Consider the following 25,991-nt stretch of genomic DNA (forward strand, 5'->3'; position numbering starts at 1 on the left):
GTTAGGCGCCTTTCTAATCAGCCAGGCCCCTTTCCACTTACCCTGGCCTCCGGTGTGTCCTTGAACTCATCACGAACGTCTCTGCTTTAGCCAGCGTGGTGTCCTGCTACCTTCCCCTGGTCGTCCGGCACACCCGTGGTGATGACCACACCTGCGCACGCACGTGCAGGCGCACACACGGCTCGCACGTGAGATCTCGGACAGGTCACAGCTGTGTGTGCTGATTGCCTCCACACACGCACCTCATTTAGTTCTGAGGGTAACCCTGGCAGGGGAGGAATTATCAACCCATTTCACAGAAGACCAGACTGAGGCACAGAGAAGCCAGGAAACCGCTCCAAAGTCCAGGCTCTCCCCACGGGGCGCTGGTTCCACACACAGGGACAGACACGGGTGGGGCAGCCCCTGTGTGCCAGGCGTGACCCCGTTCACAGCATCTCCCCCTGGCCTCCTCAATGTCACCTGTTCTCCACGTGACCTTTTTGTTCCAAGCTTTGCCTCGTGACACTTACTAGGTACAGGTTGAAGGCGTTCTCTCCCTCTTTGTTAGGTCTTCCCGTCCCTCCTTTAGAACTGTATTCGAAGTGAAGCCTCTCCAGCTGGGTCCCAGGGCAGCACCATCACTCAGGGAGCCCCTCTCATCCCAATCGGGGCCCCTGGACCCCAGACCTACTCAGTGGGGACCTCTGGTGGGGAGCCCAGGAATCTGCATTTAAAGCACATGCTTGCTGCTGTCCTGGCCAATGGTCAGGGCCCTTCTGAATCCCCCACCTCGATTGGCTTCGCCTAAACTTCACTGTGCACAGGACTCACTTGGGATCTTATTGACATGCAGGGCCTGAGAGTCTATATTTTTAAGGAGCTCCAGGCGATGCTGACAGGGCAGGGGCAGGGGCCACACCTTGTACTGAGGGTTATGGTCCTCAGCCCTGGGTAAACATTAGAATCACCTGGGGAGCTGTTGGAGCCAGGCTGCCTGCCCCACCCCAGGAATTGGCTTAGAGTTAAGTCAGGGTCCCTCGGCACATTGCTCACTTTTCAGGAGTTTTGTTAGCCAGTTAGTAAATAGAACCATTATTGACCATTAAACTGTATACATTTAAAGTTAAAGAAATTATATGCAAAACAAAGATAAATACTCATAATATATTGCTTCTTAGTCTTCTTACTACTTTAACTACTTCTATGGTCTTGAGGTGGTTTATGTCTATTTTATCTGTATGGTGGACATACTATATAATGGCATGCTATTGTGTATTTCTTACCAATTTTATTTTTTAAAATATTCTGTGTATTTTTTTTATTTTTTACTTTTTAGGGTGAGAGTGAGAGAAATATCAATTTGTTGTTCCACTTATTTATGCATTCATTGGTTGATTCTTGTATGTGCCCTGACCAGGGATTGAACCTGCAACTTCGGCATACGTGGCTCTTACCAATTTTCAGTGATATCAGCCATGGTAGGAGTATTTAAAGCTTGGAAATCTGCAAAGGCCTTACTTTCCCAGAAAAGCGGTTGTAAACATTCGCCAGCGCAGCTGCAGCCTCCAGTACCTGCCTGCACCATACTCCCCCGGGGGCTTGATAAACATGCAAACAGCTGGAAACTGCCTACCGTTTACTGGACCCAGCTCTCTCTGGGTGTGGTGCTGGGATTTTTTTAAAACAAGTGACCCAGTGATTTCATGTCTTCAATGAAGCTTTAGAATATCAATAAATTTTCCTAATTAGCAAAATTCAAACTGGATGAAGACACTGCTCTCACTGGCACCCTTTTCTTGTTAAGAAATCATTTCTGGTGTATTTCAAAAAGTCTTGATCTGGGACCCTGTGATTTGCTGTCCCACCCAAATCCTGGGCAGAGCACTTCTCCCCCTGACCCCATCGGAAAGGCTCTCAGCAAAGCTCAATGGAGGTCTTGTCCCCCGAGGGTCCTGGCCTCTGACCCATGGCCCTAAGCATCAGCCTCTGATTCTTCCCTGGTGAAGATGCTGTGTAACCAGAATTTTTGTGCTCAAATGTCTCAGGCTTAGGTCAAAGTTCAGACCCTTTTGAAATGATTGAAGGGAATTAAGAGTCAAGAAACTAAATGACTAGGACTTAAAGACATTTCTGCCAAATCGTAGAATCTAAAGTTTTATTGAAATGTGCCACGGTGTGCCCATCCCTGTGGTCATGGAACTGGGCAAACGCCATCATTATGGAGTTAATTGATCTTGTAGCCTTGTGTTTTAATCCACAGTGATTAAGCTCAATATTTCCCTCCCATTAGGTAAGAACTTACATTTATTTCCTCACTTCTTCCTACAGAAATCCTGCAAGTATGTATTCCTGTCATTATATAACAAATGAGGAAATGGTTTGATTTCAGAAGCTTGCCCAGGTGGGCGACATTTCTCCAGCCTTAATTCCTAACCATGTGTATGTGTTTTCTATTTCTGCATTACATATTGTCTCAAACTTAGTGGCTTAATACAACACAGATTTGTTACCTCAGTCTCCGCCCACGTGGCCGGAGTCCAGGAAGGGCTAACTGGATCCTCTGCTTACGCTAAAAATCAAGGTTTTGGCCAGAGATGCAATTCTCATATGAGTTCTTGCCAAAACCAAGTACCACTCAGATTATTATTTACTGAATTTTTCTTTAAATAGACTCACTAAAAAAATTCAGTCCTATCCTAAGCAATAATGTCTGTAAAAGTTCCAGGTTTGATGGGCATGCTCTTCCTTTTATCCTAATGATGTGTTAAAATAAACACATCATTGTCAGGCCAGTGTGGCTCAGTGGTTGAGCATCAGCCCATGAACCAAAAGGTCACTGTTTGATTCCCTGTCAGGCACATGCCCAGGTTGCAGACTTAATCCCAAGTGTGTGTGAGGGGGTGGGGGGTGGGGAGGCATGCAGGAGGCAGCTGATCAATGATTCTCTCTCATCATTGATGTTTCTATCCCTTTCTCCCTCTCCCTTCCTCTCTCTGAAATCAATTAAAAACATTTTTAAAAAACACACATCGTTATTTTTTTAAAGTTTTAAGGGTTTTATCTAAAATCACCTTGTATCCACACCACGTCAGAACTTCTTACAATACCCCATTTGGACTTCCTGACCCCACAGCCAACATTAACAGATCCTGGGCACCTTACAAATTATTTCTCTTGCCAACAAACCACAGAGAAGCCACAAAGTCCAGGCTGCTAGACCCAGGCAAGAGTGGGCCTGGAGACAGGTGCATATTTTTTCCTACAAAGGCCTCCATGAATTTGACACACACATCACCACCACCAGAAATGAATCTCCACTGCATGTCCTGAAGCTTTGAGAACCTTAGAAAGTATCTTCCAGGATAGCATATCATTTAATCTTCACAAACTCTGAGGCAGTTACCATCTCCCCCACTTTTATTTATTTTAATATATTTTTATTGATTTCAGAGAGGAAGGGAGAGGGAGAGAGAGAGAGAAATATCAGTGATGAGAGAGAATCACTGATGGCTTCCTCCTGCATGCCCCCTACTGGGGATCGAGCCCACAACCAAGGCATATGGCCTAACCGGGAATTGAACCTTGACCTCCTGGTTCATAGATTGACGCTCAACCACGGAGCCATGCCGGCAGGCCCATCCCCACTTTTATAGATGAGGAAACTGAGACTTGGGGAAGTAATAAGGCAGGCTGAGATTCAAGCATGGTCCTCTGATGCACTTAGCAATGTCTTCCATAGTGTCATCACTCTTTCCCAAATAACATCCTAGTTCTTCCCCAGTGACCATTTTCCTTTCTCTATTAGAGCTTACAAATTTGGTAGCTGAGCATATACATGGCTGCTAGGAATAAAGACTACATTTCCCAACTCCCCTTGCAGCTAGGAGTGGCCATGTGACCAAGAACTGGCCAGTTGGACGTGAATGGAAGAGATGTATGCAACTTCTAGGAAGAGTCCTTCAAGAGAGTGGGCATACTAGTCTTTCCCCATTCTATCTCCTGTTGGCTGGAATGCAGCTCTGATGGCAGGAGCTTCAACAGCCTTCTTGGACAATGAGGTGACCTTGGGAAATGGAAGCCATGCATAGCGAAGCAACGAGCTAGAAGGATCCTCGGTCCCTGGGAACTTTTAGAAGCCAAACTGCTCTCCCAGCCCTAAATGGCCTCCTGTTGGACTGTTATGTGAGATATAAACCTTTACCTTGCTGTAGCCACTGCTATTTAGGTCTCTGTTATTCACTGTCAAGCCTTTTCATAACTACATAACGTCATACTGAGGCAGTGAGAGGCCAAGGTCTCAGTGTCCCCATTTTATAGAACAAGTCCCTGTTTTCTCGAGAACAGAACACCTGGCCCCAGTGGAGCTGTGGGAGCAGGAGAGGGGGCTGAGCCACAGCACACAGGTGGTACTTGGTAGATGCATATCCACTTGGGTGAAGCCTGCACCCAAGTCCTCAGTACCTGCCACCTACAAGCAATCTGGTACCACAGAGCCATTTCTTCTGAAAGCTCCTCTCACCATTGTGTTTCCTGTAAGCCAGCTGCTCACCAGGAATTAAAAAACAAAATCAAAGTGGCCGCACCACGCATGCCAGGCACGGATAAATATTGGATCAGAACTCTGGTGCCTTCTCCCCCAGCTCTTCTGAGAAGGTAGGCAATGGCAGACGATGGTAATAGAGGGGAACCAGAACTGTGCGAGGGGAGGAAAGTGAGTCCAAGCTCAGTAACTCCTGCCCGCAGGAGGCAGGCACAAAAGGAGCAGCTTTGGGCAGGAACCTATTGGACCAGCACAGACGGTGTTTTGGACGGAGGAAGAAAAGGATGGTCATTTCTTGAAGCATCGCCAACGTTGACCTAACCCTATAGGGTTTGTAGCACTGGACCAGCCCCTGGAATTCTGCCGGCACGGTCTCACTTCTCAAATTGTTATTTCACACGCCAGTAACAGCTAGAGGCGGAACCCTTCCCGGCTGCAGCCGTCTCCAGCCCTGACTCCCTACTGGAATCTCCCCAAGTAGCTTGGCATTGCCAATATGAAATTTCTGGGCTATTGATTTCCACTGCCCCTTCTCCATTAGCTCCAACAGAGGAGACAAGATACCGCCGGCCTGGCAGAAGGAAGAACAATTAATTGGATGGCAGGACTCAGAACTGGAGAAATAATGGGAACCATTGCTGCTATTAATTTACTGCCCACGATGTGTCAGGCATTGTGCTGAGTGATAGATGACTTTCGTCTAGTGGTAATGGCCAATATTTATGGAGTAGTGGCCATGTGCCGGGCACTATGTTAAACACTTTTATGTGTATTAGCTCATTTAATCGTTTCAAAAACACTAAGGGGAAGATACTGTTCTATCTCCACGTTATTGATGAGAAAATTGAGGCATAGCGGGGGAGGGGGAGAGGGCGGGGGGAGGGGTTGTCTCAAAGCCACATGGCTAAGAAGTGGTGACAGCTAGGATTGACCTAATACAGAACATTTTGTGGCACATGAAGGGGAAAAAACAAACAAAGGCCAAATGTGTTCCAAACCGTCCTGCTGGCATTATCTCATGAAAGATGTGAAAAGACCAATGAGATGAGTGAGAGGATGGTGTGTGCAATCTTGCCCATCAAACAAACCATAGAGTTCGCCCGTGTCTGTGCATCCCAGCTGTGGAAGCAGGGGCTTGCTGAGCACTGGAGGGAGAGCTCCAGGAGGGGCGTTTCCTCTCCTTTTGCTTTCTGATCCCTGCAGACAGGCAGGGGTTTTGCAATCCAGGCCACGCTGAAGGAAGCCCCATCTCGCATGTCAACAGCCCCTGAGCAGCCGGGGTGAGGCTGGCAGAGGAAGTTGCATGGACTCCTGCTGTCCCTGCCTCCAAGCAGGTGGGAAGCCTCCCAGCCCAGGGCAATGCACCGTGAACAGGGAACCAACAAGAGGCAAACCGCCTGCTCTTTAAGAGCAGTAAGAGAAAGAGGCCCAACATTCAGGAGACCCGAGTTCTAGAGTGCAATCCTCTGGGCTCCCTGCGACGGGTCTTCAGCTCACTCGGTGTTCAAAAAGAAGTCAAAATGGGGAGACTGATTGGGAGACAGGGGGTGCTCTCAGCCCTGCCCACCTGGAGCCATTGGGAGGCTCAACTTGCAACTAACTGCTCACGGGAAATGTTTGAAGCTCTTAAAAAACGAGTTCTGATCAGGAAAGGCTCTAACGTACACGCCACTGTTCTCAGGGTGTCAGAATCCAAAGCGAGGCTGGGCTCAAAGCATTCAGAATTGGTGAGGATGTGGAGCAATTGGAACCCGCGTGCTTTGCTGGTGGGAACATAAAATGGTTTAGCTGCTGTGGAAAAGGGTATGGCGGTTCCTCAAGAAATTAAAAGCGGAATTATCATAGCAGCTGAACCACAGCTGAGGACAGAGGGCTCAGAGTCATCAGCTAGCCTGAGCTGGGATGAAAAACCAGGTATGGCTGACTTACCAGCCTGTCTACCCCTAGACCCAGCTATGCTCAACGGAGGAGAGAATAGCTGATATTTTGGGGTCATCTGGAGCCAAGAGGGTGCCACTGGCATGCGGTGGGTGGAGGGCGGGGACGCTGCTAACCATCCTGCCCAGGAGGATCCCACCACCAGGAACTGTGAGGCTCAGAGTGTCCACCGCGCTGGGTGGAGAGCCTGCCTCGCCTCTAGGCTATGGATAAAAGCAGTGCAGCCACCGCAGTTTTAAATTTTTAAAATTTCCCCCAAAGTCTTAAAATACACACGGCGGCGAGTCAGCCATGGCTATCTCGGGGTGGTGAGAACGCCAGTGAGTTTTATTTTCTTCTTTTTGGCAAAACTGCCTTTTCTAAATTATCTTCCATGCATATGCATTAGTCAGGCAGTCAAATGAGTTCCAGCTTTTTAAACAAGTCCACGGGCTCCGCGTGGGAGGAGTTCTGAGTTCCGGGAAGGGAGGTCAGGGTCAAGGGCTGGCTCTGCGGGTTAGTGGATGCTCACCCTTGGGCATCCCTCCGAGAACCTGTTTCCTCATCGGTGGCTTGGAGACAATACCCTCCTGGGTCTGTGCCCCAGAGTCCCTCTGGATGCCTGGCCAGGAGCCGGGCACTTGGGAGCTCAGAATCGCACATACAGGAGCTCAGTTCAACTCCCCACAAGCACATGAGCCTGGATAACCACCCAGGAAGGAGAAGGAACTTGCCCAAGATCGTGCACATGGTTAGGCTGAGGCTCGAACCAAAAGCTGTTTGACTCCCAAAGGTTGATTCTCGACCTGCATTCTGTTCAACTCCACACCAGCCAGCAAGCCAAGGACCCAGCAATGGCAGCTTCTGCTGCTCCGGCGCCTGGGCGCTCTGCAGAGACCCCCGTGGGGACCGTGGGGAATCCCGCACACGGCTGGTGTCCCTGAGCACCTGCGCATAAAGGGCTGCGGGATCCATCCTGCTCTGTCCTCCCGGCCCCCGGGGACCCGGGATGCACCAGCTCAGCGGTCAGCATCTGGACTGACTCAGCGAGCTGCCTTCCTTCACCCTCCCAGGCAGGGGCAAGGGCCAGGGTGGGTCAGACCAGCCTTCTGTGAAGCAGAGTGGGGAGGGGGCAGCCAGTCGCGAGGCTCCGCCGAGGCAGGGGGAGCTCCCCTGTCTTCTGTCCACCTCTGTCTTGTGAAGATGTTACCCCGCTCTCACTGTGCTCAGGTGACCCCTCAAGCACCTGGTGTGCCACCAGATGCCACCCGTCAGCCCCAGGCTGTGGCCCGCAGAGGCAGGGCTGTCAGAGTTAGCAGATGCTTTAGTAGAAGTGTGTCCCATGCTTATACTTAAAAATATTATTCGTTGTTTCTGTGAAGTTCAGGTTTAACTGGGCATCCTGTATCTTACAGGGGGGTTGGTCCTATCATGATGACTGTTCCCACTGGGCCATAGTGACCCCTTTCATATCTGTACTAGGATCTGAACCCTCAAGGATTCTACCTCTGCCTCTTTCTCTTTTTTTTTTTATATATATTTTATTGATTTTTTACAGAGAGGAAGGGAGAGGGATAGAGAGTTAGAAACATCGATCAGCTGCCTCCTGCACACTCCCTACTGGGTATGTGCCTGCAACCAAGGTACGTGCCCTTGACTGGAATTGAACCTGGGACCCTTGAGTCCGCAGGCTGACGCTCTATCCACTGAGCCAAACCTGTTTTGGCCTCTGCCTCTTTCCTAAAAGCACATTTTAACTTCCTTTTCCTGCATAATTTCCTCCCTTGGTTCCCCATGAGTCATGCTAAAGGCTAAGCCAAGTCTGTCCCATGCACTGGCGTACCAGGGCCTGGACATGGAGATACGGGGTGAACAGCTGCAGAATGAACACGTGTGTCCACAGAGGAATGTGGTCCCTGCTGTCTCCACTCTCATTGCTCATCCCCCTCCCTCCTTCGTACCTCCTGCTGGGCCACCCTGAGATTCTTTCACCATCGCCTGCCTCCAGCCCATCCCAATCCCTCCAACTCCCACTCATTCTCCAAATCTCAGTTTTCCCTTGACACCCACCAGGGCTTCCGAGTAAACCGGATGCCCCACCTTCGCCAGCAGGCAGACTATGTCGGCACTACTCTCAACACTACTGTTGCCGACCCTCCCGACATCGGGTGAGGTGGGCAGTGCTATTGCAGATCACCTTTTGACACTCAGTGAGGGTGAGGGTGAGGCCCGAATTCCTGGCCATGAGGTCTGGCTCCAGGCCACACTCACACCAGCTCCCCTCTTCATCTCCTGTGAGTGAAACTCCACTCTGGGTCGTGATTGCCAGTTTACTTGTCTGACCCTCACTCCCCAGGTGTACCTGTCTGACCCTCACTGCCCAGGTGTACCTGTCTGACCCTCACTCCCCAGGTGTACCTGTCTGACCCTCACTGCCCAGGTGTACCTGTCTGACCCTCACTGCCCAGGTGTACCTGTCTGACCCTCACTGCCCAGGTGTACCTGTCTGACCCTCACTCCCCAGGTGTACCTGTCTGACCCTCACTCCCCAGGTGTACCTGTCTGACCCTCACTCCCCAGGTGTACCTGTCTGACCCTCACTCCCCAGGTGTACCTGTCTGACCCTCACTCCCCAGGTGTACCTGTCTGACCCTCACTGCCCAGGTGTACCTGTCTGACCCTCCACTGCCCAGGTGTACCTGTCTGACCCTCACTGCCCAGGTGTACCTGTCTGACCCTCCACTGCCCGGGTTTACCTGTCTGACCCTCCCCTGCCCAGGTGTACCTGTCTGACCCTCACTGCCCAGGTGTACCTGTCTGACCCTCCACTGCCCAGGTGTACCTGTCTGACCCTCACTGCCCAGGTGTACCTGTCTGACCCTCCACTGCCCGGGTTTACCTGTCTGACCCTCCCCTGCCCAGGTGTACCTGTCTGACCCTCCACTGCCCAGGTGTACCTGTCTGACCCTCCACTGCCCAGGTGTACCTGTCTGACCCTCCACTGCCCGGGTTTACCTGTCTGACCCTCCCCTGCCCAGGTGTACCTGTCTGACCCTCCACTGCCCAGGTGTACCTGTCTGACCCTCACTGCCCAGGTGTACCTGTCTGACCCTCCACTGCCCGGGTTTACCTGTCTGACCCTCCCCTGCCCAGGTGTACCTGTCTGACCCTCCACTGCCCAGGTGTACCTGTCTGACCCTCACTGCCCAGGTGTACCTATCTGACCCTCACTGCCCAGGTGTACCTGTCTGACCCTCACTGCCCAGGTGTACCTGTCTGACCCTCCACTGCCCAGGTGTACCTGTCTGACCCTCACTGCCCAGGTGTACCTGTCTGACCCTCACTGCCCAGGTGTACCTCTCTGACCCTCACTGCCCAGGTGTACCTCTCTGACCCTCCCCTGCCCATCCCCGCTTGTTAATGGCAGCATGGCCCCGAGAGTCCAGCCTCCCTAAATAAAAAGCGGACAACACGGCATGTCTACTGACTCACGGTGGGGACATGCCTTCGTTAGACAGGCTTACTAGGTATCAAGTAAAAGTTGGGTCAGAGATATTTAGGTTGGAGTGGGCATCTGCAGATGGGATCAAGCCCACTGGGATTTGATTCCAGTCTGTTCCACGGGCTGAATCCCTGTCTCCTACATGTGGTCACATGGGGAGTAAGTGGTGGGACCAAGAGAAAAATGGGGGGCTGGGCCTTCTCCAAGGCAGCCTCCACTCAGCCCCCAGACCAGACGAGAGGAACACCCGGGGCTGTGTCCTCACTGTCCCACCCCTGGCTGACCACCGGCCCCAGCTCAGCCCCTTTCTCCTCTGCCTCCGGCCTGGGCTTCTCCTGGCTCCTGTACAGCGGGGTGGGATGTGGCCCGGGCCTGGTCACTGAACCGTAGGGCAGGTCTCTCAAAGGTTCTAGCAAGTGGAGGAAAGACCCAGGTGAGGACCCACGCCTGGAGCCGGGGCAACCATCTTTAACCATGAGATGACAAATCTCAGGACAAAAGGTCAACCCAGAACGGCGCCTGGGGAAGGGCCTGGCCCTGGTGACACTCCTCTGGGACCAGTCAGTCTGCGCCTGCTCCGGCCTCTTAGTAAGAGCAGCTCTTCTCACCCTCCAGCTGCGGTTGTCAGGGTGTGTGCTGCTGGTGGCCTTGCACACCCAACAAGTATGGTTCCTCCTTTACACACCATCCATCACCAGTCTACACGGTTCTCTCAGCCCGGGACAGGTCCTCTGATGACTCAAGGAAAGGGCCAGTGTCCCCGTGGCTGGTCCTCACGAGCACCGGAGATGTCTGGAATTTGAGAGACGGAGGAGCTGGAGCTGGGCGTTTGCACCTCCGTCGTTGGGCATCTCGGCCACTGCTCCTGCGGGTCACACACATCCAAGGTTTGTGTTGAAAACTCCCCAGCCGCGTGCTGTGTGGAGGCCGGAGTGAGGCCAGCTGCTCTTGCTTTTCACATCTGCTTCCTGGGCCCCAGCGTGCAGCCCACAGCTGCCTGGGAAGGGAGCTTTGCAGGCAGGCTTAATCATTATCGATGGTCTGAATGTCTGCAGGAGGCAGCCGAACCCGTCCTGGGATGGGGGGTGCTCCCACAGATGAATCCCAGCTCCCCACCCGATCAGGTCCTCAACCACACGGTAGAGTACAGGGTTCTGAGCCCAACACACCTGGTTCAAACCCCAGCTCTGCCCTCGCTCGCACATTCCTTCCCCTCTGAGCCTCAGTGTCCTCATCTGGAAGGTGGACAGAGTCAGAGAACCCACCTGGGGCGTGGTGGAGCGTCAGGTGACTGTACGGGAAGTCCTTGACACAGTGCTTGGGACACTTCATGGGTGACCACTATTAGCTATTCTGGGTCCCACCGGCATCCAACATACTTACCAGGTAAGCACCCGCTTTGCAGGGGGCTGGGGCACAGACACATTCTGACAGTAGGGGACTGGGGAAGGGGTCCCGAGCATGATGAAATCACACCCAAGGGGCCACCACAGTTTACAAAGGACTTCCGCGCACATTAACTCACTCGGCACATGACCCCAAGAGGACCAATCCAGTCCCTGCAGGAACTTCCTGAAAAGGCCTCTCTTTCAGCACCAAGTGGCTAAGCCTGGTCTGGGAGCCACACCTCCCACCTGGGGGCGGGGTCAGATGGAACTGAACCAAGTGGACTGGGAGTGGGAGAGGGGAGGTCCCCCAAAGGAAATCAAGGCACTGTTTCTAGAAGAGGGAAGCGGGCTAGGTTGGCCAAAACAACAGACGGCATCACAGACATCATCACCAGGGTGCCAGGAACTGAGCTGACGTGTGCCAACCATCGGACCTTTGGTTTCCTGGTGATCCCGAGTTACCCAGACCACTCACTGCTCGATTCCCAGCTTCTGAGCGGAAAGTGATTCAAGGGCCCCAAACGAGGTGCGGGTATCTGAATTCACCCCCCAGCTTGCATGCGGGACCCAGATTATTTAAGTTTTATTTGCAACTCCCCCCTCTCTTGCTGACACCGCAACTGTTTTGTCAGGATGCAGCCTTCCCGCCAGGCTTTGCGCTCCCGGGAGCCTGCCGGCGGCTTGGTGTAGACAGCAGGTTGGAGGTCAGTGCGCCTGGAGCCGTGGCACAGCAGCGCCAGGCAACCAGGCTGCTGGGCGGTGGCTGGAAGGAGGCCTGACTGCCCTCTGCCTGCGCCCCGCCACCCTCTGCTCCCGCCTGCGCACTTGTTGGAAATGACTGACTAAGACCCAGGTGTCATCCACCAGCCCCACCAGCCCCACCACCCATCACGCCAGCTCAGCACCTGCTCCTGCCCATTCTCCTCCGGGTGGCTGGCTGACCCAGCAATGCTGTTGCAAAGACCGCCCTTCCCCCACGACTCTGAAAGGCCGCCTTTGCCTACGTTAATCTGGAAGCCTGTTTCCAAAACTTCCCACTTTTCATTTGCCCGTGTGTCTGTCCTTGTGCCAATGCCAATCACACTGACTCGGTGACCGTGACTTGCTAGTAAGTCTTAATACCAAGTCGTATGTGCCCTTGGACTTTGTTCTTCCTCAACATCGTCATGGTTGTTTCTGGACATGTACATTTTCATATAAATCAAAGAATCAGCTTGTCGGTTTCCATACTCAGACAAAGGAAACCCGCTGAGGTTGTCAGGATCCGCTTTGTGCCTGTAGCTTAATTGGGGAGTAACTGACACTTCTTTATGCTGCTCAGCTTTCTAACTCACAAAGATACCGCAGCTCCCCGTGTATTTATGTCTTCTCTTATTTCTCTTTCTAATAGTTGGTGGGTTTTTTTTTTTTGCATAGGTCCTTACATATCTTTCACTACATTAATTCCTAGGTACTTGAATTGTGCTGTCCGTTCAACTTCATTCTATGTTGTTTCTTGTCCTTACCTAGAAATGCAATCAGGAGATTGACTAGTGATTCCTGTTTCAAATATAAACACCCTTTCAGGAATCAAGCACCCCTGATGCCGGCCCCCCAAGACTGAACTGAGACAAGTGTGGACATCTGAAGGGGAGTGGGGGGGTGGGGGGGGAGAGGGGAACTTTCACATGGGTGCCTGTGACTCAGAGATGTGGGGAGAATTTTGTAAAAGAATTTGGGTGCATTTTTTCATAAGCATTTCCCAAACGTTTCTATCAGCCCTTGAACCTTCAGAAAGCGCTACCTAATACTCACCAACCACTTCCAAAACCTCCCTGAATTCCCGAAATGAAGGCCACCGATTGGATTGCGACAAATTCATTGCAAAGAAAGTCAGGTCTGCGCCCCCGGCCGCTGTGAGGTGGCAGAGAAGGCTGAGGGCCCTGCCTGTCACACTGGCCTGAGATGAATGACTTTCATTTTCCCCAAGCCGGGGGGACAGTCACCCACAGCAGCCCCGCCCGACTTTCATTTCCCATCATGCAGCTTTCACAAATGAGTGATGGGGAACAATATTTATCGGGAAATCTTTTTGTACGTGGAGCCACCACACCCACGGAACATTTTTCTTCTTTAATTTCTGTCTCGCACTTCCTGCAGAAACAAATACTGAGTTAAGGAGCGGCTCTGGGGACGCAGGAAATGAACACTTTCCAGAACCAAGAAACCGCTGTGCAAGGGGCAGAGGCTGGGAAGAGAGGAGGAAAGATGGAAATGGCAGCCCGAGAGCCCACATGGTCAGCAAGAATTAAGTAGTGCGGTGGGTTTTTTAAATGCGTCATGTGTCGAAATTCAGAGATTTAACCTAAAAATCCAGCTGTCTGGCTTCTCCTGCAAACTCAGCTCTGACCACAGTGGTCAGGAGATGGCAACAGCCAGGTGAAGCGAGGTAACCAGGGCGCCTCCGCCCCCCCCCCCCCCCCCCCACCCAGTCTGCCCTAGTCCCCCATGGCCCACTTCGTTCACGTGTTCCCTGCAGATGGTCTGGGCTTAAAACTAAAAGTCCCTCATTCTAACAACCCTCCCATCCCGGGTAAACCAAGACTGTTGGCCATGGTAGGTACCTACCTGGCCCCTTAAACATAGCAGGTAACTCCCCTGTGGTACGCATTACCTGCTAAGCCTAGTTCTAAGCATTTTAACCAGATTGACTCACTTAATCCTCGCAGCAGCCTGTGGGGCAGGTTCTCTATCCATCCCCAAATCTCAAATGAGAGCTGAGGCACAGACAGCTCAAGTCATACACAACCCAAGGGCCCCGCTGAGCGGGGACTTCTGTCTCACTCCCTGCATGGAGCTCGAATCCAGGTGAGCCAGGACCCCTTATTTTAGGCCGAGGCCCGAGGAAGAGGACACGAGACCTGCTTCTTAGCCGTTTCTCACCGTGGCTCTCTTTGCGGGGGATGCTGCTCTTTTCCCACTCATCAGCTGGTGCCTCCCCTTCTGGCCTAGATGACAGAACCTCAATTTTGTGTGGGGCCCAACATGTTCAGGGAAAGTGAGGCCCCCCACCAGCTCAAGAGGATGAACCTAGATGGTCCCCAGCATGGTAGTGTCACCCCCTTTTCTTAAAATGATTGCTTTAGGGCAAGGTGTGTAGCCTGGTTCTAGACAATGAGATGCAAGAAGAGAGGCTTTTGCTCCTGGATGAAAGCAGTGACCAAAAGGAGGCTCCTTCTAATGCCTGCTAGAGGAGACTGTGACCAGGAGCTGCTTGGAGCGGTGGCAGCGTGTTGTGACCGAGGGACAAGGGTAAGGATGGAAAGTCGAGATACAGGATGGTGGAGCAGAAGAGCAGAAAGAGCCTCGGTCCTTGATGACACAGTCACGCCACCAAGCCCCCTGTGGAGTCACCCACCTGCAGATTCCTTAATGTGTTGTTTAGGACGCTGCTCGTTCATTATACTGTTACTTGCAACTGAACGTATCCCAACTGACATACCATGGAACCCTCACCTTCGCTGTTCTCAGCGTCTAGAGCAGGTTACTCCCTAGTGTCCTTCTCTCTGGGATCCACCCTGCCCTTGTAGAGGCTTCTAATGTGTAGGGGCACCTCCTGAGCAGACCCAGTCTCACCATGCCAGGTGCATTGAAGAAAACAGAGAGCAGAAGAAGAGGGAGGGGGGAGAGAGATATCAACTAGCTGATAAGCCAAAAGCTCACCCTGTGGGAGAGAGCTAATTCAACAGAAGGGGTGTGTTCCCCCCACTTTACTCAATAAATCAGGCATTGCGTGCCTACGAAGGGCCAAGGCGTGTCCCAATTATAGTGCCCACACATGTCCTCAATGCACCTCTCCCACATCACAGTGTTTTCCGGCGCTGCTGTGATGTTCACTAGCTGTGTGGCTGTAACAGGGAAGGCCCTTCTCCTTTCTGTGCCTCAGTTTCCCTGTCTTTAAAGTGAAGATGACCATTGTTTCAGCCTCATAGGGATGTTGTGAAGATTTAATACAATAATGGAGGGGATGTTTACTGCAAGGCGCCTGGCACACAGAAACGTTCTTTACATGTGTGTGATGATCTGTGTTTTCAGGTGGGAGGTGAAATTAGAGAGGACAGAGGGACCCGTGTGTCCATGTTACAGGTAAAGAGCCTCAGCCATTGAGAGGTTAAAACTGACTTTCTCAAGTGACCCAAATCACAAGTGAACTTAAACCCAGACGTGTCCAAATCTAAGACCTCTTCCAGAGAGTCGGATCTGATTTTGAAGTAGGAAACCAAGGAAAGGAAAACCGAGAATTGTTATTCCTCGTTGGGACCCTAATGATAGAGAACAACAAAGAGGCCTCTGTACTGCAGGCTACACGTTTATACTGGGACCTCCCATGAAAGACGGTTACCCTTGGTGATAGGATAGCTGATCTCGGCGCATCAGGAACGTTAGACCAAATGGCAAGTGGAATTAAATATCCACTCAGCTTCTGCCAGATGGTCTCCGAAGCCACAGAACCCCAGGACTTGATTACAGTGACAAGCACGGGGTCGTGGGCCCAGACTGGAGGGGACAAAATCCACTTTCCAATGATTCTCCAATGACTTCAATTAACTGTGGGCCAACCCAGGCAGTTAGTTGCATAAGCATAGATCTCTTTGTGGTTTTAATTAAATTCCTCTAGAATAAATGCTGCTTTGAGATTTTCAAAAGGAAAGCACAATACTCAGGAAATGCAAGGGGATCGAAACTGGGGGTGTTGTATAGTTCTCGTTAGGTGGGCTCTACCTTCCAGGGGCCCGTTCGAGAGCTCCTCTGTTTGCTGGCCATCATGTATAATTATCCTTAGTAGCATCGGCATAATACCCGCACTCCTATTCACCTGTCTGATTCCCATCCGTCCTATGAAGGTCAGCAAACTCTAGCCCCCGAGGCCCAATCCAGCCAGAGGCTAGTTTTCTCAAGCTTTGGAACACAGTCAAGCTTATTCACATACCTGTTGCCTGAGGCTGCTTTCCTGAGAACAGCAGAGCTGAGACCCTAGGTGGCCAACAAAACCGAAAATGTTTGCTCCCTGGCCCTTCAGGGAACACTGGCTGACCCTGCAGAGAGAGTACAGTGAGAAAGGCCCGCTGAAGGGCGTTGCTGGCCCTGCTGAGGACTTGGGACTTCACCCGGAAGGCGGGAGGGAGCTGCGGACAGGGTTGGAGGAGGACAGAAGGCGGCCAGGATAGAGAAGCTGTCCGCACCTGCCCCCATCCCTGCCGCCTGTCATGCATTCTACCTGGTGAAGGCTGCATCCTGCCAACACCCGTGGGTCCCCCTGAGGGCTGTTTCTGGCAGTGCGAGCCTGTTCTGCCAGCGAGTCGGCAGCCTGGAGTGCCCCTCCCAGGCTGCAGCCCTCAACCACTGGCCGCTGGCCGACCGCTCCCAGCGTTTCCCAGCAGGACTGAGCTCTGTTCTACCTGCATCGACTTACCAGCAAATGGGAGCCATTTTTATTATGTTTTGATTCCAGCAAATTATCATTTTCTTCCGGAAAGTCCACCAAAATGATCAAGAGGGAGATGTACAAATCCAGGGGAGAGAGACCCACTCTGCTCGAATGACAACAAACCACATTTGAACTTGAGCAAATTCCATTCTCAGCCCCTCTCTTGTCCTCTTTCCCTTCCCCACTGCCCCGTGGGATGGCCTTGCACGCACACCTTGTCACGACGTCGGCTTCTGGCGGAAACCCACACCAGGCAGCTGGATCCTCATTTCAGAAAGATCGCTTGGGTTGCATCGAGAAGTAGATGGGATGGGACCCTGCCAATCTGGTTACTGTTGTCGTCGCTCCTTCTACCCAGAGCCCGGGTCCTCTTTCTCACTCCCTCAAGGCCTCCCACACCTCCAACCAAGCACCAAAGCCAGACCAGTCATCCTTTGGAATAGTTCATGAATCTGTCCACTTCTGCCCACCTGCACTGAGCACCCCCCACCCAGTCACCATCATCTCTCACCCAAATAATCACACTGGCCTTCTCCTGGTTTTCCTTCCTCTGTCCTTGTTCTCAATACAGCAGCCAGACTGGTCCTGATCCTCTCCCCTAACTCCCATCCCACTCGGAATAAAATCCAACGACCTCCCCATAACCTACAGGGGCCTTAAGATCTGCCCCCATCTCTGCTCTGACTCTATCACCGTTCACTCACTTCCTTCCTTGCTGCTCCCCAAGCACACCAGGCTCACTTGCACCTCAGGGCCTTTGCACGTGCTTCCTCTCCCTGGAACACCCTTCTTCCAAATCCACATTGCTTTTCCCCTCAACTCCTTCATTTTTGCTCAAAGATCACCTTTCCAGTGAAACTCTTCCTGGCCACCCTATTTTAATTGTATGTCCCCCTCCTGATTCCCTCAATCCTCCTTCCCTGACTCAGTTTATCTCCATAGCACTGACCGCCATTTGACATTACTCTGGCTTTTACCTGCTTGCTTTGCTTAGTGTTCACCATCCCCCACCCCCACCCCTACCCCACCCCCCACACACACACACACACTAGAATGTGAGCTGCACAAGGAAAATAAGTTGATCTGTTTTGTTCACTACTATATCTACAGAGCCCAGTATAGTCACTATCTATGGAAAGTCCTCAATAAACATTATGGGAAGGAAGGAAGGAAGGAAGGAAGGAAGGAAGGAAGGAAGGAAGGAAGGAAGGAAGGAAGGAAAAAGTTAACTGTTTCTTTTATTCCTTGACCAGCTATATTTACTTCCCTCCCATTTTCCTAGGCCCAGACCCTCTCACCGTCTCCCAGACAGGCAGGAAGCAGAAAGGAATCAGAGAGCAGCCCCTGTCCTAAGTCCTGGCTCTCATTGGTGTTCAAGTATGACAAAGTAGAGAACACACAAGCTTAAGAGTTGGCGAGAAGTGTGTTTAAATTCAGGGTTCTCCATTTACCTGCTGAGTGACCTTAGGCAAGTTGCTAACCCTCTCTATAGCTGAAGAGGTGGGCGGGCCAATTTTTCAGAGCCTGAGGTCCATGTAAAAATACCCAAGTAATACAGATGGGGAGTTTGATGTGTCCTTGCATGAAAGACAAGGACAAAGGCGACCCAAAACGATTGATACCTTCCCTCTAAAGACTTCCACCAGACCTGTCTCTTCTTTGCTCTGGAATTTGATTAAGTTCAATTCTACCTGCATCAACGTACTAGCCAATGGGGACCATTTTTATTATGTTTTGATTCCAGCAAATTATCATTTTCTTCAGGAAAGTTCACCAAAATGACCAAGAGGGAGATGTACAAATCCAGGGGAGAGAGACCCACTCTGCTTGAATGACAGCAAACCACATTTGAACTTGAGCAAATTCAATTCTCAGCTCCAGCCCAATATCGGCAGCGACGATGCGGAGAAGCAGAATTAGATTTCAGTGGTGGGGGTGCATTTTTGACACAGGCCCCAGCTGAGCAGATTCAACTTGTTGCACCCTGGCCACACTGTATAGAAAACTCTGGAAGTCAGTTACATGGACCCAAGAAAGGAAATAGATGCTTAAGCACTGGGCCTGTGCTTTAACAGAGGTGCCACCCAGCTGTGGTGTATGAGGGGAGGGCTGGGAGGCGAACCCAGGGGAGCACTGTTACCACTGAGCTGTACTGCCCCACCTGGGAGAAAGGGAGAAACCTAAGCCCTAAATAATGACATGGTTCTCTCCCACTCTCATGTTTTGAACCACACCATCCTTAACAGTAAAATTAACTCGTTCCAGCCAGACATTTGAAGGATTCAAATCCCCTTGTTAAACCCTTGGCTTCTGAGCCCCATCCCTCATGCCTCAGTCAGCTCAGTCTCCATAGCTCAAGACCACAGACTAGGGGGCTTAAACAATAAATATTTATTTCTCACAGTTCTGGAGGCTGGAGGCTGGGATTGGGGCACCAGGATGGTCAAGTTCTGGTGAAAGCTCTCTTCCTGGCTTTCAGACAGCTGCCTCCTCACTGTGCCCTCACAAGGCAAAAAAGAATGCTCTCTGGGGTCTCTTCTCACAAGGGCACCAATCCTATCATGAGGGCCCCACCCTCATGACCTCTTCTAACCTTCCAAAGACCCCATCTCCAAATACCATCACTTTGGGAATTAGGGCTTCAATGTATGAATTTGGGGGAGCACAATTCTGTTCATTCTGCCCTCAGCCCCCCAAAATGTATGTTCTTCTCACAGGCAAAATACATCCAGTCCATCCCAACAGACCAAAGAGTCTTAACTCATTCTAGTATCAACTCTCAAGGCTAAAGTCCAAAGTCTTGTCTAAATATCACCTAAATGAGATATGGGTGAAGCTCGAGGTACAATTCATCCTGAGGCGAACTCCTCTGCAGCTGTGGGCCTGACCCTGTTTATAGACTTCTAGAACACATGCAGGACAGCCATAGACAGACATTCTCATTCAAAGGAGAAAGGCAGCGAAGAAGGGAGGGGTGATGGGTCCCCAGCAGGTCTAAAATTCAGTTGAGGCAAACTCCTTGAGATCTTAAGGCTCAATAATCATCCTGAATCGTGGGTCTGGGTTCGGGCCTTGGAATCTGCATTTTATTATAAATTCTCAAGGTCCTTGCACCTCAGGGTGTGGCCTTGGAGCAGTGCTTGTGGCAGATGCAGAGTCTCAGGCCCCACTTTCAACCTGTTCAAAAAGAACCTCTGGCTAAACAAGACCTGCGGGTGTTTCGTGTGCACGTTAACATTTGACAAGCCCTGTCTGCCCTCAGAGTTTCTCATCTAAGAAATCTAAATATGACTTGGAACTAATAAATAATAGCTCATGAACTAGCCATGAGGACTCGTTGGGACACTTTTATGTGGTCTGCCCTCTGGACTGAAACTATTTTATAAAACCAAGCTATGTTCTGAAGTTAAGATGCCAAAGCATTAAAACACACACGCACACGCACACGCACACGCACACACACGCACGCACACACACACACGCACACGCACACACACACACACACACACGCACACACACGCACACACCAGGGCAGAATTGTTCAGTGTGTCTCACTTCTGCCCGAGTGCTCTTCTCTGTCATATGATTGCATCTGGAGAACCCTTCCTCCCACGATTGCGGCCACTGAGTTCTGGGATAATGTTCCTACGTGAGACTGGCCTAGGATTCAGTCCTGCTTCCCCACAAATAGCCACGGGGTTCTCAAAAGTCCATGAGGCCTCTCAAGCCAGGACAGCCCACAAGTAGACTAACACTCGCCTCCTATTAAGAGGCGGTTCTCCCCAAGGCTCCCAGGGGCAGAGTCCTAAGAGTGGACGAAGCCATGAGTTTGTTGCTTATATATAAGTCAGGAGGCTAATCCCTGTGGATTAGGAAGCAAACCCAGATAAAAGGCAGACACACCGGGAAACTTGAGGCTCTCTGTGTCCTAGCAAAATCGAGGAGTGATGTCCCACCCCAAAGGGGGACTGTTAAGGGTCTGAAGACTTCAGGATCTTGGGAGTTCCCGCCCTCCCCCAACCCCCTCCCTCCTCCAGTTCCATGAAAAGGGAAAGATAAGGGCAATAAATGGAGATGTCACACATGTGGCTGGGAACAGAACGGACTGAGTCTAGAGGCCCGAGAAAAAGATTCCCCTTTGATCAAAACAGATTATGTGTTTGAACATTTGAGCAGTCTCTGCTTCCAAGAGGCAGGGAGTGACAAATGGGGCCTGAGCAGCCCTGGGCCCACAGTCAGGGCTGAAATCCATCCATCTCTGGTGTTGACAGAGACATCCTGGCAAAAGCTGGGGCCAACCGGCCAGAAATGTGGCCAGGAGACCGCCCTTTGGGAGAGGCCTCCCAAAGTCTGACCAAGATCTGACATGATTTTAATAAAAGATAGCTCCTTGCAGCACTCTTTGTAATAGCAACAAAAACGTGTTTGAGCAACAGGAAGAGATTGCATACACTCATACAGTGAAAACTACATTTTCATAGAATACCTAACCACTTGGGGAAATATCTATTATACAAAGTGGGGGGTGGGGACAGAACCCACATCACAAAACTGATTTTCCTATGCAGAGATAGATAGATATTTCAGGGGGTGGGGGTGGAGCTAGAAGAATAATCACCAAAATGCTAAAAGGACTTATCTCTGAATGGTGGAAATATGGGTGGCTTTTCTCTTTCTTTTAGATCTATCTGCATTTTCTAATTTTCCATAATGAGCATGTATGCCTCTTAGAATTAGAAAAATAAAGCTGTACATTGAAAATATGTTTCTGACTCTGTTTCCTAATAACAGTTGCTATTTATTGAGAGCTTAGTCTATGCTTTACATCCATTTTATAGTTAATAAAACCACAAGAGGCAGGTACTGTTATTGCTTGCAGCTCAGTCACCACTAAGGGACAGAGCTAGTTCCAATAAGGGTATGTCTGGTGCCAGTGTCCTCACTATTAACCCTGAATCAGCCAGAAAGTGAGGCCCCAGGTAAGGTTGCCAGATAAACTACGGGATATCCAGGTAAACTTGAATTTCAGATCACAACAAATAGTTATTTTAGTATAAGTATGCCCCATACAAATGATTCGCTGTGCATCCGGAAGTCTAGTATAACTGAGCATCTTTGTTTTTCCTAGGGAAATGGCTTCTGTTTGCAAACTGTCCTGGGAGGGGCTTGGAAGCAACGCAGCACTCCAGGAGTTCTGGGAAAAGTCAGGTTTGGGCCCCAACACTCTTCCAAGATCCAGGAACAGTCAGCCCCCAGGCAGGCCTGGAGAGAATCACTGTCTGAATCAGGTTCCTTTTGTTACACCCCACTGTGAAAGAAAGTGAGGTTTGCTGACTGATACAGGTAACCTCATAAAAGTGAAGGATGAGCCCTGGCTGGTTTGGCTCAGTGGATAGAGCATCAGCCTGCAGACTGAAGGGTCTCAGGTTCGATTCCAGTCAAGGGCACATGCCTGGGTTTCGAGCTTGATCCCAGTAGGGGATGTGCAGGAGCCAGCCAATCAATGATTCTCTCTCATCATTGATGTTTCTATCTCGCTTTCCCTCTCCCTTCCTCTCTGAAATCAATAAAGATATATATTTTTTAAATGCATGCTGTCAACATGACTTAACATTATTTTTTTTAAAAAGTGAAGGATGCCTGGGATTCATAGACCCCAACAAGCAATAGTGCTGAGCACTGAGAAGCCACACTTCAGAGCATGCCCACACTGGGTAGCAAGAGGCTTCTGAGTCCCCTCTATGTACAGTTACTTGTCTGGCTTTGCTTCGGTAGTCAGGGCGAGAGGTGACTCACAGTCCTCATCCCCACCCCAACCCCCATTCCCAATCCTATGGGACTCATTGAGACCACCATGTGGTCTTCAAACCCAACCTTCGACCAGTGGTTCTCAACTTGGTTACCTATTAGGATCATCCATGGAGTCTCAAAAAATACTGGCATTCAATCCACTCCCAGAAATTCTGGTTCGTTTGGCTGAGGGAGCCCAAGTCTGGGTATTTTACAACAGCTCTCCAGGGGATTCTGATGTCTAAGTGAGGGTTAAACATCACTGTGCTGGACCTACCCTAATCAATGGGGTACTGGGGACAGTGGGCTCCCCAGGGGTGGATGTCAGCGTTCTCTGTCAAACCAAAAAAAGCCAGGTAAAGCTTGCTCATTGCTGAAAGGGTTAAACAATTTCAGCTGAGCGTGTTCTGCACAGAAAGTACTTGGCAAGTGTTATTGCTTTCCCTAGAATCAAACACTGGCAAACTTTTATGGTACATTTCCTGTTTTAACCAGACCTGAGACCTCAGAACAGCTCTATAAGGTAGACATCATCCTTGTCCCCATTTGGAAGAGGAGAGAACTGAGGCAGAGAAAGGTGACATCTCTCTCAAGGTCACCAGCTAGCAATGGTGGAGCCTGGACTTGAACCCAGGTGTTCCGACTCCAGAGCCCCATGCATGCGCTCAACCCCTTCCTTGGATTGTCTTCCTGCTTAAAGGGTCCCTCAAGGGCAGATGAAGCCCCCTACCTCCCACCTCCTGGCCTTTACCTGGCTGTCCCCCTGCCCTGAATGCCAGTCTCCTCTCTGCCTACAGATCCTCCCCCGCCCAGGAAGCAACCTGGGTCCTTTGCAGGCTCTTACACACCTCCTAGTGAATGCTCATTCGCCCATTCATTCATGCTTTCTGTTATGAGGCAAATACCTATTGAGCTCCTACTGTGAGCCAGGGACTGCGCTGGGCCCTGGAGACTTGGTAGACTCTGAGGTCCCCTGGGGGAGACCAAAGACTCCAACAAATACATAACTGTAAAGTGCCGTGATTGCTCCAAGGAAGCCTCCCCCTGACCCTGAGCACAACAAGAAGCCAGGAACGGTTGTAAGCAGGGGCTGGTGGGACCAGATTGATCTGTCTGACCACCAGCAGAAGACAGGCTGGCTGGGGGCTGGGGTGGAGGCATGAGGCCAGGAGGAAGGCTGAGAGAGGAGGCAGAGGGAGGAATCCAGGTGAGACAGGCAGGCTTCTGCCCCATCGCTGAGTGAGGATGCGCATCTTCCAAAGAATCTTGCTGCTCATCAATGAGAGGTTATTACAGCTCACGTTGGCCCTTATGAGTCTGCAGAGTTTTACTCTGTGGCTTGTTTCCTTGTTGTGTGTCTGCATTGCCTCCAGAGTAATATTCAAAATATTGAACAATCAGGAGCCGCTGGGTGCTGGCCAATCAGAAGAGACAATGACTCCAGGGCTGGCTCGGCCTCTCCTGCCAGGCTCCGTGTTAACCCTTTCCTGGTGGGATAAGGGGAGACCCCAGGGGAGTGGCCCAGGTGGAGGAAGGACACGCAAGGATTTGGGATAAAGCTGTTGTCAATATTTTTAACGACTAATATCAAAACCAAACAGGTTCATACCAGCTGAGTCTTGCCTCACTATAGTTTAAGCTTCTTAGAAAGTAAGGCTAAACATAATAAAAATTAATTAGAAATTTGTCAAACAGGTGTTCCTTCCCAGGTGAGAAAGCCCCAGCGAACTCCTGGGCCCTGGGGGCATCGTCCAGGTTGACGTTCAATCTTGCATTCCATCAGCATGGACTCCTGGGCCTGTGAGGGCTGTCTCTGAGGCAGGAAGGCAAGGTGCTCTCCTGGAGGATCGCTGAGGCTCCTGCTGTGCTGCGAGGGGGCGGGGAGGGGTGTGAAATAGGGGGTGAAATGCCTCACAGATGCTCCTGGGAGCCCAGCGGGACAGCGCCGTGCTGCTCCTCCTAGACATTCATCCTGCACGTTGTCATGCAGACATTCTGACATTTTATGGTAGAGAAGGAAGAAAGAAAGAAAGAAAGAAAGAAAGAAAGAAAGAAAGAAAGAAAGAAAGAAAGAAAGAAAGAAAGAAAGAAAGAAAGAAAGGAAGGAAGGAAGGAAGGAAGGAAGGAAGGAAGGAAGGAAGGAAGGAAGGAAGGAAGGAAGGGAAAGAGGGAGGGAGGGAGGAAGGAAGGGAGAGAGAGAAAAAGAAAGTGAGAGGGAGAGAGGGAGGGAGGAAGGACGGAAGGGAAGGAGGGAGGGAGAGAGAGAGAGAGAGGGAGAGAGGAAGGGAGGGAAGAAGGAGGGAGGAAGGGAGGAAGGGAGGAAGGGAGGAAGGAGGGGGTGAGGGAAGGAGGGGAGGAGGGAAGGAAGGGAGGAAAGAAGAGATCATGGTTAAGAACAATGAGGCAAAGACTCCCTTTGAGTGAGCACCTGGCTTGTTCTGACCGGCCCTCCCCTTATACATCCAGAAACTCAGTTCTCCACCTGCAAAGCGGGTAGAATTACCTTCGCCCCGTTGTTCTTTAGAAGGACATTCTGAAGCTGGATGAGATCATATTAATAGCCGCCGTTTATGTGGTTCCTCCCTCCTCTCCTTCCCTCCCTTTCTTCCAGAGATGTTTATCAGGCAGATGCTGATTGGGATCATGAGAACACAGATACGAACCCCTGCCTCTGGGAGTCTAGTCTTTCCTAGCGGGTTATTTATTTCACCCTGACAGCCAGCCTGGAGGTGGTGTGCTTGCTGTCCTCCCGAGGCTCAGAGCAGAGAATGACCAACTGGGGTCACTCTGAGGGGAGAGACAGACCTGGATTAGAACCCAATCCCTCCGATCCCCAGTCCAAGTTTTGATCTGGTCATAGACCATCATACCACACACAAAACACACAAACACAGGACACGGACACACACACACACACACACACACACACAAACACACACACACACACGGGAAATCCACTTTATAAAGGAAAATGCCGCATGATTACAACTGTGGTCGGTCTGCTTAGAAATGAAGTGTGGAAGGGGAGAAAGAGCATGAGTGTTGGGCTTGGACCTGCCTGCATTTGAGTCCCTTCTCCCTGTGTTACCAGCTGTGTGACCTCAGGCAGAGTACTTAACCTCTCTGGGTCTAGATGCCTATCAAGAGAACAAGGATGCTCCGGCTTTGAGGGTCCCAGAAATATAACACGTAGCCTGGAGGTGGCAGAAAAACAGAGAAGGCTTTGGTCAGCCTGGGGTCCAGCCTGGTTTGACCTCCTCGTAGCTGTGGGGCTTTGGACAAGGTATGCAAGTGCTCTGTGCCTCTGTTTCCTCATCTGAAAAATGGGGACAGCAGAGCCCTTGCTGCATAGAGCAGGCGTGAGAACCCAATGTGATCATCCACATGAGGTCCTGCCGCTAGGTG

The sequence above is a fragment of the Cnephaeus nilssonii genome (assembly GCF_951640355.1).
Source record: "Cnephaeus nilssonii genome assembly, chromosome: 11".
NCBI classification, from domain to species: domain Eukaryota; kingdom Metazoa; phylum Chordata; class Mammalia; order Chiroptera; family Vespertilionidae; genus Cnephaeus; species Cnephaeus nilssonii.